Source organism: Loxodonta africana, chromosome 23 (genome assembly GCF_030014295.1).
Source record: "Loxodonta africana isolate mLoxAfr1 chromosome 23, mLoxAfr1.hap2, whole genome shotgun sequence".
NCBI lineage: Eukaryota > Metazoa > Chordata > Mammalia > Proboscidea > Elephantidae > Loxodonta > Loxodonta africana.
In genome coordinates this window covers 3,192,921-3,203,796 of record NC_087364.1, presented here as the reverse complement: position 1 = coordinate 3,203,796, position 10,876 = coordinate 3,192,921, and the positions used below count along the sequence as shown (strand labels likewise).

The 10,876-nt window shown below is 41.6% G+C and overlaps 1 pseudogene; it reads right to left on the bottom strand.

Annotated features, from left to right (window-relative positions):
- Positions 1–346: 346 nt before the first annotated feature.
- On the bottom strand, positions 347–10,616 carry LOC100654328 (Y-box-binding protein 1-like; annotated as a pseudogene).
- Between the last annotated feature and the right edge of the window lie 260 nt (positions 10,617–10,876).

Genomic DNA, 10,876 nt, shown 5'->3' with positions numbered 1-10,876 from the left:
AGTAAGGAGATTGGTTTTATTCAGGCTACTGCAACAGAGAAAGCATCCCAGATCCTAAGATCAGAGTGGTTCTGCCTTAGACTTTTTTTTTTTTTTAAGACCTTTATTAACAGGTGCTTGTAGTTTGTTGACTTTTTTGAAAAAATCAAGTTATAAACTTTTATTACAAATTAAAAATGAGGTTCTTAAAAATCTCAACTTGACCAGATATGAAACAATTTAAAAACCCTTAAAGGTGTATTGAGAAAAACCAGGCTTTTTAAAAAACACGTTTGTCATTACCAAAAAGAGACGTCTTGAAAATAATAAAAACCCCATGCTGCATAGATAATGCAGATAGTTCTAGTAATCTGGTCAACGGGCAAAAAGCAAGCACTTAAGGTCTTCAGCTCCAATCTTTTGTTCATTTTTTATTGCTGGAATTTCATATCCTTCTTGTTGGATGACTAAACCGGATGACGGTAGAGATGGTACGCCGGCATTTACTCAGCCCCGTTCTGCTCAGCCTCGGGAGCGGACGAATTCTCAGCTGGTGGATCGGCTACTTTTGTCTTCTTTGCCATCTTGTGGTTTAGGGTTTTCTGGAGTTGCGGCAGTACCGACGTTGAGGTGGCTGCTGACCTTGGGTCTCATCTTGATTTTCCTTATCCTCTTCATTGCCGTCCTCTCTAGGCTGTCTTTGGCGAGGAGGGCCCCTGCGAAATCGCGGTCTATAACCCCGATACATATTCTGTCTCACTGGTCTACCTTGTTCTCCCGCACCCTGGCTGTCAGCACCCTCCATCACTTCTCCCTGCACAGGAGGATTGGAATACTGTGGTCGACACCCACAGGGCCTTCGCCTGTAGTAAGGTGGGAACCGTCGCCTGCGGTAGGGCCGGCGCTGCTAGGCCTGGCCTTCGGCAGCACTCTCCGACCCCGCGTTCTTTTCCCCACTCTCACTATTCTGATAATTCTGCTGGTGACTTCGTGGACGACCCCTACGACGTGGATAACGTCTATAATGGTTACGGTCTGCTGCATATTTACTGCCTTGCACTGGAACTCCACGGGCCTGGAACTCCACCAGGGCCTGGAACTCCACCAGGGCCTGGAACTCCACCAGGGCCTGGAACTCCACCAGGGCCTGTAACATTTGCTGCCTCCGCACCCTTTTCTCCTTCGACAACATCAAACTCCACAGTCTCTCCATCTCCTCCACTGCCAAGGTACTTCCTGGGGTTATTCTTTATGGCAGTCTGGTGTACACATACATCTTCATTGGTGTCATTCCTGTTGATGAAACCATACCCGTTTCTTACATTGAACCATCTTACTGTTCCCCAAACCTTCGTGGCCATGACCCTCTTGTCCCCGCCCAATGTGAGGTCGCCGGGCCGCCGCTCCCTGCGCCGCTGCCCGTGGTGCCGGCCTTGGTGTCAGGCGGGGGCGGCTGCTGGGCCTCGGCCTCGGGGCTCGCGGTTGCGGTGATGGCGACGGGGGCCGGCTGCGGCAGCTGCGGCTCCTCCGGGGTGAGATGGTAACTAGGCCGGCGGCGGCGGTAGGGGGCTGCTCAGGGCTCTCTGGGGTCCGCTCTCCGCTCCCGCTACCGATCGAACTCTGCCTTAGACTTTTATGGAGAGAATAAACAAGTCACAGGTTAAGCAAATTATCAAAAAAAAGAAAGAGAGAACCATCAAATCCATTGCCATCAAGTCGATTCCGATTCATGGTGACCCCATGTGTTGCTGAGTAGAATTGCTCCACAGGATATTATTGGCGGTACTCTTTATGGAAGCAGATTGCCGGACTTTCCTTCTGTGGTGCCACTGGGCAGGTTCCAACCACCAGCCTTTAAGTTAGTAAACACCCAAACCCAGTGCCGTCGAGTTGATTCTGACTCATAGCGACTTTAAGTTAGTAATAGAGTGCAAATTGTTTGCACCACCCAGGGACCCTGGAGTGAATTATAGCTGGGATTATTTCACAATTAGGGGAAATCTCAGCCAGTTAGTTGAACAGGAAATTCTTACCTCTGTGTCTAGCTAGTTTCAGAGGGGACAAGCAATTATAATCTTAGCTAATCATTCACGAGACAAAGAATGGGAAATTGGCTAGGTAGAAAAAGGAAGGACCTGTGTCTGGCATTGTCAGTAGGTTTAGGCAAAAGAGGAAATGTCCGTGTTTGATCTTATCACTAGCCCATATCCAAGTTTTATTTAAAGTTTGCTACAAGGAAAAGAACTTCCCAGCAAGTCAAATCAAACATTTCTCTTTTGGTAGATACGTTTATAAGAAAACAGAGTAATTAGATGGTCAAATTTTAGACAGAAAATAAAAATGTCTGGTTAAAGATCAGTAGTCTAGTGAAAAGTCGCTGGCTTCTTTCCTGTTAGTCCAGAAAGGGACGAGCAGTCTATTAAGCCTTCTAACAGGAATGCTAATTACTTCCCAGAAGGAGCAGATAATCACATTAGACTAAACTTCGTAATCTGCCTCAGTTTACTTTTGCGGCAACTTTTTCAGTGTCCTAGAAGAAGGATCAGTAGTTGGAAAATATGGCCTTGGTGATAGAAACAATGTCGGAGATTACATGATCAAATTTTTCAATACCAGTGACTTCCCCATTGCAAATACCTTTTTTTAACAACATAAATACTGCCTATAGACGTGGACTTCACTAGATGGAATACACAGGAATCAAATCGACTACATCTGTGGAAAGAGACGTTGGAAAATCTCCATATCATCAGTCAGAACAAGGCCAGGGGCCAACTGCACAACAGACCATGAATTGCTCATATTCAAGTTTTCAAGTTGAAACTGAAGAAAATTAGAACAGGTCCATAAGAGCCAAAGTATGGCCTGGAGTATATCCCACCTGAATTTAGAGACCATCTCAAGAATAGATTCGACGAGTTGAACACTAACGACTGAAGACCAGACAAGTTGTGGAATGACCTTAAGGGCATCAAACATGAAGAAAGCAAGAGGTCATTAAAAAGACAAGAAAGATAAAAAAGACTCAAATGCTTGTCAGAAGAGACCCTGAAACTTGCTCTTGAACATCCAGTAGCTAAAGCGAGCGGAAGAAATTATGAAGTAAAAGAGCTGAACAGAAGATTTCAAGGGGCAGCATGAAAAGACAAAGTAAAGTATTATAGTGACGTGCAAAGAGCTAGAGATAGAAAATCAAAAGGGAAGAATGCACTCCACGTTTCTCAAGCTGAAAGAACTGAAGAAAAAATTTAAGTCTCAAGTTGCAATACTGAAGGGTTCTACGGGAAAAATATTAAATGACACAGGAAGCATCAAAAGAAGATGGAAGGGATACACAGAGTCACTGTACCAAAAAGAATTGGTCAATGTTCAACCATTTCAGGAGGTAATGTATGATCAAGAACCTATGGTACTGAAGGAAGAAGTACAAGCTGCTCTGAAGGCATTAGTGAAAAACAAGGTTCCAGAAATTGACAGAATATCAATTGAGATGTTTCAACAAATGGATGCAGTGCTGGAGGTGCTCACTTATCTATGCCAAGAAATTTGGAAGACAGCTACCTGGCCAACCGACCGGAAGAGATCCATATTTGTGCCTATTCCCCCCAAAAAGTGATTCAACCAAATGCATAAATTATTGAACAATATCATTAATATCACATGCAAGTAAATTTTTGCTGAAGATCATTCAAAAGTGGCTGCAGCAGTATATCAACAGGGAACTGCCAGAAATTCAAACCTGATTCCGAAGAGGATGTGGAACAAGGGATATCATTATTGATGTCGGCTGGATCCTGGCTGAAAGCAGAGAATACCAGAAAGATGTTTACCTGTGCTTTATTGACTGTGCTAAGGCTGTGTGGATCATAACAAATTATGGATAACATTGCAAAGAATAGGAATTCCAGAACACTTAATTGTGCTCATAAGGAATCTGCATATACATCAAGAGGCTGTGGTTCAGATAGAACAGAGGGGTACTACGTGGTTTAAAGTCAGGAAAGGTGCGCGTCAGAGTTATAGCCTTTCACCATATCTATTCAATCTGTATGCTGAGCAAATAACCTGAGAAACTGGACTATATGAAGAAGAATGGGGCATCAAGATTGGAGGAAGGCTCATTAACAACCTGCATTATGCAGATAACACAACCTTGCTTGCTGAAAGTGAAGAGGACTTGAAGCACTTATAGATGACGATCAAAGACCACAGTCTTCAGTATGAATTACATCTCAACATAAAAAAAAAACCCAAAAATCCTCATAACTGGGCCAATGAGCAACATCATGATAAAGGAGAAAAGATTGAAATTGTCAAGGATTTCCTTTTACTTGGATCCACAATCAACAGCCATGGAAGCAGCAGTCAAGAAATCAAAAGATGCATTGCACTGGGCAAATCTGCTGCAAAAGAACTCTTTAAAGTGTTGAAAAGCAAAAATGTCACCTTGAAGACTCAGTTGCGCCTGACCCGAGCCATGGTGTTTTCAATCGCTTCATATGCATGTGAAAGTTGGATGATGAATAAGGAAGACCAAAGAATTGATGCCTTTGAATTGTGATGCTGGCGAAGAATATTGAATATACCATGGACTGCCAAAAGAATAAACGAATCTGTCTTGGAAGAAGTACAACCAGAATGGTCCTTAGAAGCAAGTATGGTGAGACTGCGCCTTACATACTTTGGACATGTTGTCAGGAGGGATCAGTTCCTGGAGAAGGACATCATCCTTGGTAAAGTAGACAGTCAACAAAAAAGAGGAAGACCCTCAACGAGATGTGCTGACACAGTGGCTGCAACGATGGGTCAAGCATAACAATGATAACAATGATGGCACAGGACCGGGCAGTGTTTCATTCTGTTGTACATAGGGTCACTATGAGTTGGAAGCAACTCGACGGCACCTAACAACAACAACAACAGGTCAGTAGTTCTCAAAGTGTATCCTGTGGACCCCTGGCAATTTCTGAAACTATTTCAGGGATTTGCAGGGTCAAAATTCTTCATAACAATACTACAATGTTTGTTATGGATTGAATTGTGTCCCCCCCCCCACCCCAAATGTGCTGAATGTCCTAACCACTGTAACAATGGTTATAATTTCACTTCGGAATGTTTTTTCGTTGTTACGTTAATGAGGCAGTATTAGCATAGGGTGTGTCTTAAATCAATTTTTTTTCTGAAGCAAGAAGAAAGGTTTTATTCAGCATATGTTCCAGGGGGCAAAAGTGGGAAGTAGACAAGCATGGTGCCAGAGCTGTGTCTGTTGGAGTCCAAGGAAGGTTATAAATTCGTCAATATATAGACATTACAAATGGGGAAAATCATTAAAACTTTCACCTTTTCACAGATTGGCTCTGAGATATAAAACAGCAGAGATGGGGGAAGACAGATGCCACGCCACACGAGACCTCCAAGGAACCAAGAAACAGAAGCTGAGAAGAGTCAGGGACTTTCCCTCAGAGTCGACCCCGAGAGAAAGCCTTTCCCTAGAGCTGGTGCCCTGAATTTAGACTTCCAGCTTCCTAAACTATGAGAAAATCAATTTGTTTGTTAAGGCCACCCACTTGTGGTATTTCTGTTATAGCAGCAACGGATAACTAAGACAACGTTACTTGCATTTTTCACGGTATGATATGTACCCTGATATGCAAAAGCAGGAGTGGATAAACAGCTCCAATCAAGGCAGTCGCACCCAACTGCACTAGTGGCCACTGTGGTCTCCACTGCCACACAATCTCAGTTAAAAAAAAATCACACTGACTTCACTTAAGAATATCCTGATAAAGCAGTAAAAATTATTAGTTTTATTAAATCTTAGCCCTTGAACCCACGCCTTTGTAGTGTGCTCTGTGATGAAATGTGCAATCCTGCTGTCCCGAGGAAAAGCGCGTGTGCAATTGACTGAATCTCGAGCTGAACTGGACCAACTGACAAACCTGGATGTTTGGTAGGCGTTTTCTCAAAAATGAAAGAAGTTAGCCGGTCACTTCAAGGAAAATAACTGACAATAGGTATTGCTAATGATTAAATTTCATCTTTCAAAACTGAGATTTTGTAAAACTTGTGTCTGCCAGGAGCTCAGTAGCTTCCCATTAGGTAAAGACTTTTCTGATGAGATTGGTGATGCTGCTAACCAGTGTGATCTTTTGGTAGTGTACAATAAAGTATGCCAATATTTGCAAAACCTGCATAACTCAGTGAACCCATATTTCAGAAACTACCAATGCATCGTATTGCAAAGTCATTCAAAATGCAAAGTAGACTAATGGATTTAAACGTCAGACTGTACAGAGTTAATTGATACGGTTTTAGATTTCACACTGCACCTAACCTTTAAGGGTGCTGGGCTTTGGTACAGTATCAAAATACCTACAATTACCTTAAAAGGTTATTTTAAAAAGCCTCTCTTTCCTGACTCTATAACTGTGGGAGGCTGAGTTTCCTTCAGATGTATCAAGTAGGACAACATATTGCAACAGACTGAATCAAAAAGGAGATAGAAGAATCCATTTGTCTTCTATTCAGCTAGACATTTGAGAGATTGGCAATAATGTAAAACAATGCCACTCTTATTAATATATATATTTTTTGCTTTGGAAAATGTATTGCCATAAAAATACGTTATTTGTGTTAGAATATCATGGGTTTATTACTGTTATTTTTAAGATGAATTAATACGTAAATATATTTTTTTTAAATTGTCAGCTTTAAATTCTGATATGGTAAGTATCACTAGAGTTGGGGTTAAGGCTTGAGAACCATTGTCCCAGGCTCTCTCATTTGGTACCTACCAAGTGTGTACAAGTCCTACTGCGCTTCCCTGACCAACATTATGTGAAGAACCCAATGTTTAACTCCTATTACATCTCTTAGAAAAGGTGCCCTATTGGCTCAGTGGTTAATGTTCAGCTGCCAACTGAAAGGTCAGTGGTTCAAACCCGTTCGTTAGCCTCTCTATGGGAAAAAATGTGGCACTCTGCTTCCATAAAGATTACAGCCTTGGAAACACTATGGGGCAGTTGTTCTTTGTCCTGTAAGGTCACTGGAAGTCAGAATCAACTAAATGGCAACAGGCATTTTTTTTTATATGTCTCAGATACCAATTGTTTTCGCCCTGTTTTTGGTTCTGTTCTTTGGTGAAACCTGTTTTCCCTCAGATTGTCAAGGCTATTTATTTCTACAGTACTCTTTGAATTGAAATACTAAACTATTTTATAGATGATTTTATTCCTCTTTACTTTTTTTTTTTAGACTGCAAGCTTTTTTCATTTTCTATCATCTCATTCTTTCATTTTTAACTCATCAGAAGACCCCCATTTTCTATTCGAATGCATGTCATAATGTATTTTTTTCTCTTTACTTTTACTCTTACTTTCTTCTTCTTGAACTGAATTTGATGTCCTTCCCTCTCCTAATAAGACACCTTTTTTTCTCAGTTTTAAACTGCCTAGTCAATATTTTTCGGATTAACATTTTTTCTTCAAAATCATCCCTTTGTAGTATTTTTTTTTATCTTTTGCATGTGTTTTCCTAAAATTCTCTCCCCCTCTAGGAAGAGTCCAAGTTAGGGTGCTTGTTTCTGTCCCCCTCGTCCACAGTTGGGGGGGTATTGCCTAGTGGTCACGCGAGTGTGGAGTTCTCCTAAAACTCATGGGCTACGGTGGCTGCGGGTGGAGGGCTTAGGGTGGTGGGTGTGGTGAGATGTGGACACCTGAATGGAAATGGGAATTTTGCCCAAGAGCAGAGAAAAAGGACACTGTTGATGCCTTCCCAGTGTCCGCCACACTGAGCCTAAAACAGCCACGTAGCAGACAAAACCATCAGACCCAGCACGATTCAGATGGAACACAGCTGATGTTCTAGACCATCAAAAATGAGGGTCGGAGTTAGAGTAGAAAATGCTTTAGAAGAGTACTTAAAATAACACCAAAATATGGTAGAAACCAAAATTATATCAGGAATCAAGGGTAGGGCAGTAGAAGAAAATGGTTTAAAGATCGTATCTCCAAAATTAAAAATATATATATAATATTAATATACAACATTGACGAAGGCTTAGGTAAACAAGTCCTTTTAAAAAAAAAAAAAAGTAAATTAGTTTAAAAATGCCTTAGAAGCCCTGGTAGTGTAGTGGTTAAGAGCTCAGCTGCTAACCAAGAGGTCAGTAGTTTGAATCCACCGGGCGCTCCTTGGAAACCCTACGGGGCAGTTCTCCTCTGTCCTATAGGGTCGCTATGAGTCAGAATCGACTCGCTGGCAACGGGTTAGGAAAATTTGGATCTATATTTCAAAACCTTAAAAATATTCTTGTCATTTAGTTCAATGACTCCATATCAGATATTTATCCTAATAAGTAGCCAATACTTATTGAGCTCTGTAAGCACTGTTGTGGAGGCTTTATGTGTATTTATTAATCTCCATAGCGACACTCTGAGACAGAAGTTATTATTACTCCCATTTATAGGTGAGGAAATTGAAGCACAGAGCTGCCAAAGAAATTTGTTCATAACCACACAGCTTGCAAGTAGCTGTTTCCTAAGGAAAGAATTAATCAGTCAGTGTGTCTAAATGCTTGATGGCAGACCCTCTTGAGTCCTAGCACAAGTTGGAGTCTAGAAAGCAAGAAGATACTGAGGCTCAAAAGTTAAGTTCCCAAATGGGTTGGGGTTGGGGTGTGTATGAAAAGGACAGGCTGGGGAAGTTGAGTCAAATGTCACCCCCCCACATTTATATTTAGCAGGGCGTGGTGATGCATGGTGGATATACTGGGTCTGCATCAAAAGGGATTTTTAGTTTAGTAACTGGCCTCAGGCCACCCAGTTAGTTAACAGAGGCCCACAGAAAAGAAATCTCAAATCTGACTTGGTTATTATGCCTTTGTTCACTGGAGAGTGTTCCCTATTTTAAAAAGATGTTTTTCCTTAATAACATTTTAACATGCATTTTAGCAGAGCGTGGTTGCTAACTAAAAGTTTGGCAGTTTGAATCCACCAGCAGCTCCTTGGAAACTGTATGGGGCAGTTCTACTCTGTCCTATAGGGTCACTGTGAGTTGGGATCGACTGGATGGCACAGGTTTTTTTGGTTTTAGGGTATGGAGAGCTTGTGAGAAGGAGATTTTGTTGATCCATCCACAGGGAGTCCTTGAACTATAATGAAATACAAAACAACATTGTCATACATGATTGATGAAGGGTTTTCTCTTACCCTTGCTAGTTTTGTTGTTTAATCAGAGAAAACACTGTCACATACAAGATTTTTTCCCCCAGAGTATTCATTAATTAAGATGTCATTAAATGGTTATGGGTGTTTTGTTTTTGTTTGCTTTTCATTGACAACCTTGCTCACAAACGTTAGTTTTCTGCTGCCTCCGAATTCTAAAAGAGCAAAGGATATACTGGGTCTGCATCAAAAGGGATTTTTAGTTTAGTAACTGGCCTCAGGCCACCCAGTTAGTTAACAGAGGCCCACAGAAAAGAAATCTCAAATCTGACTTGGTTATTATGTCTTTGTTCACTGGAGAATGTTCCCTATTTTAAAAAGATGTTTTTCCTTAATAACGTTTTAACATGCATTTTTAGGTTTGGAATAACAAAGAGCTAAAAGTTAATGAGCCATTCAACTTGGGTAAAATAATAGGAAGGATTTCAAAACGGAATAAGCAAGTAATTTTTCACTCCCTGGGTTTATTTGCACATTCCTTATTCGTTGGTGGACAATATTAGCCTGCTCCAGAGTTTCCCCGACTTTCTCAGCTCAGGGCACCCTTAAAGTCTTGATAATTTTTTCACGGTGCCCTTACGCCAAAACAAACAAAGGGAAAAAAAAAAAAAGAAACAACCTAGTAGTTAAACCCTGATGGCGCAGTGGTTAACTGCTATGGCTGCTAACCCAAAGGTCAGCAGTTTAAATCCACCAGGTGCTCCTTGGAAACTCTATGGGGCAATCCCTCTCTCTCCTATAGGGTCGCTAGGAGTTGGAATCAACTCCAACAGGTTTGGTGGCACGGTGGTCAAGAGCTCAGCTGCTAACCAAAAGGTTGGCAGTTCGAATCTACCAGCTGTTCCTTGGAAACTATAGGGCAGTTCTACTCTGTCCTATAGGTTGCTATGAGTCAGAATTGACTCCATGGCAACAGGTTTGGGTTGGTGTTTTAGTTTCCTGTTTATTAAGTAGTAAGGTCGAAACAACTTAATAAGTGTAAATGCCCTTACAATTTTGTAGTTGTTTGGAAAAGTAATAATACATATAAATCAAAATAAAAAAATATTATTTTAATTTCATTCTTAAATATTTACAATTACAGCCTAATGGGATGAGCACACCAACTGGGCATTGCACAATATCTCCATCCTAGGCATCACCGGACACCCCCCAAAAAAAGAGAAACCCACTGCCGTCAAGTCGATTCCAACTCATAGCGACCCTATAGGACAAGAGTAGAACTGCCCCATAGAGTTTCCAAGGAGTGCCTGGTGGATTTGAACTGCCGACCCTTTGGTTAGCAGCTGTAGCACTTAACCACTATGCCACCAGGGTTTCCTCACCGGACACAGTCCCCCTCACTTCCTGCTCCTCATTGATTTTTGCCTTGTTCTTGCTTTTTTTCGCAGCAGCTTCACAAAGACGTGACATCATCTAAAGGCTTGTAGCTGCAATCTAATGTTGAAATTGTAAACTACCTCAAGCTACTAGTTCCTGCAAATATTATTGGGTTTCTTCAAAAATATAAAATATCCCTTGGCACCCTGGAAGTCTGCTGTGCTGCCAGGGTTCCTCAGCACACAGTTTGGGGATCTCTGGAACAAGCTTAGTTTCACATTTGAAGCTACCCTCCCTGGGAATACACAGGTAACAATTCGCCGCAGGAGGGCTTCTCATCAGCTGTTCTGTGA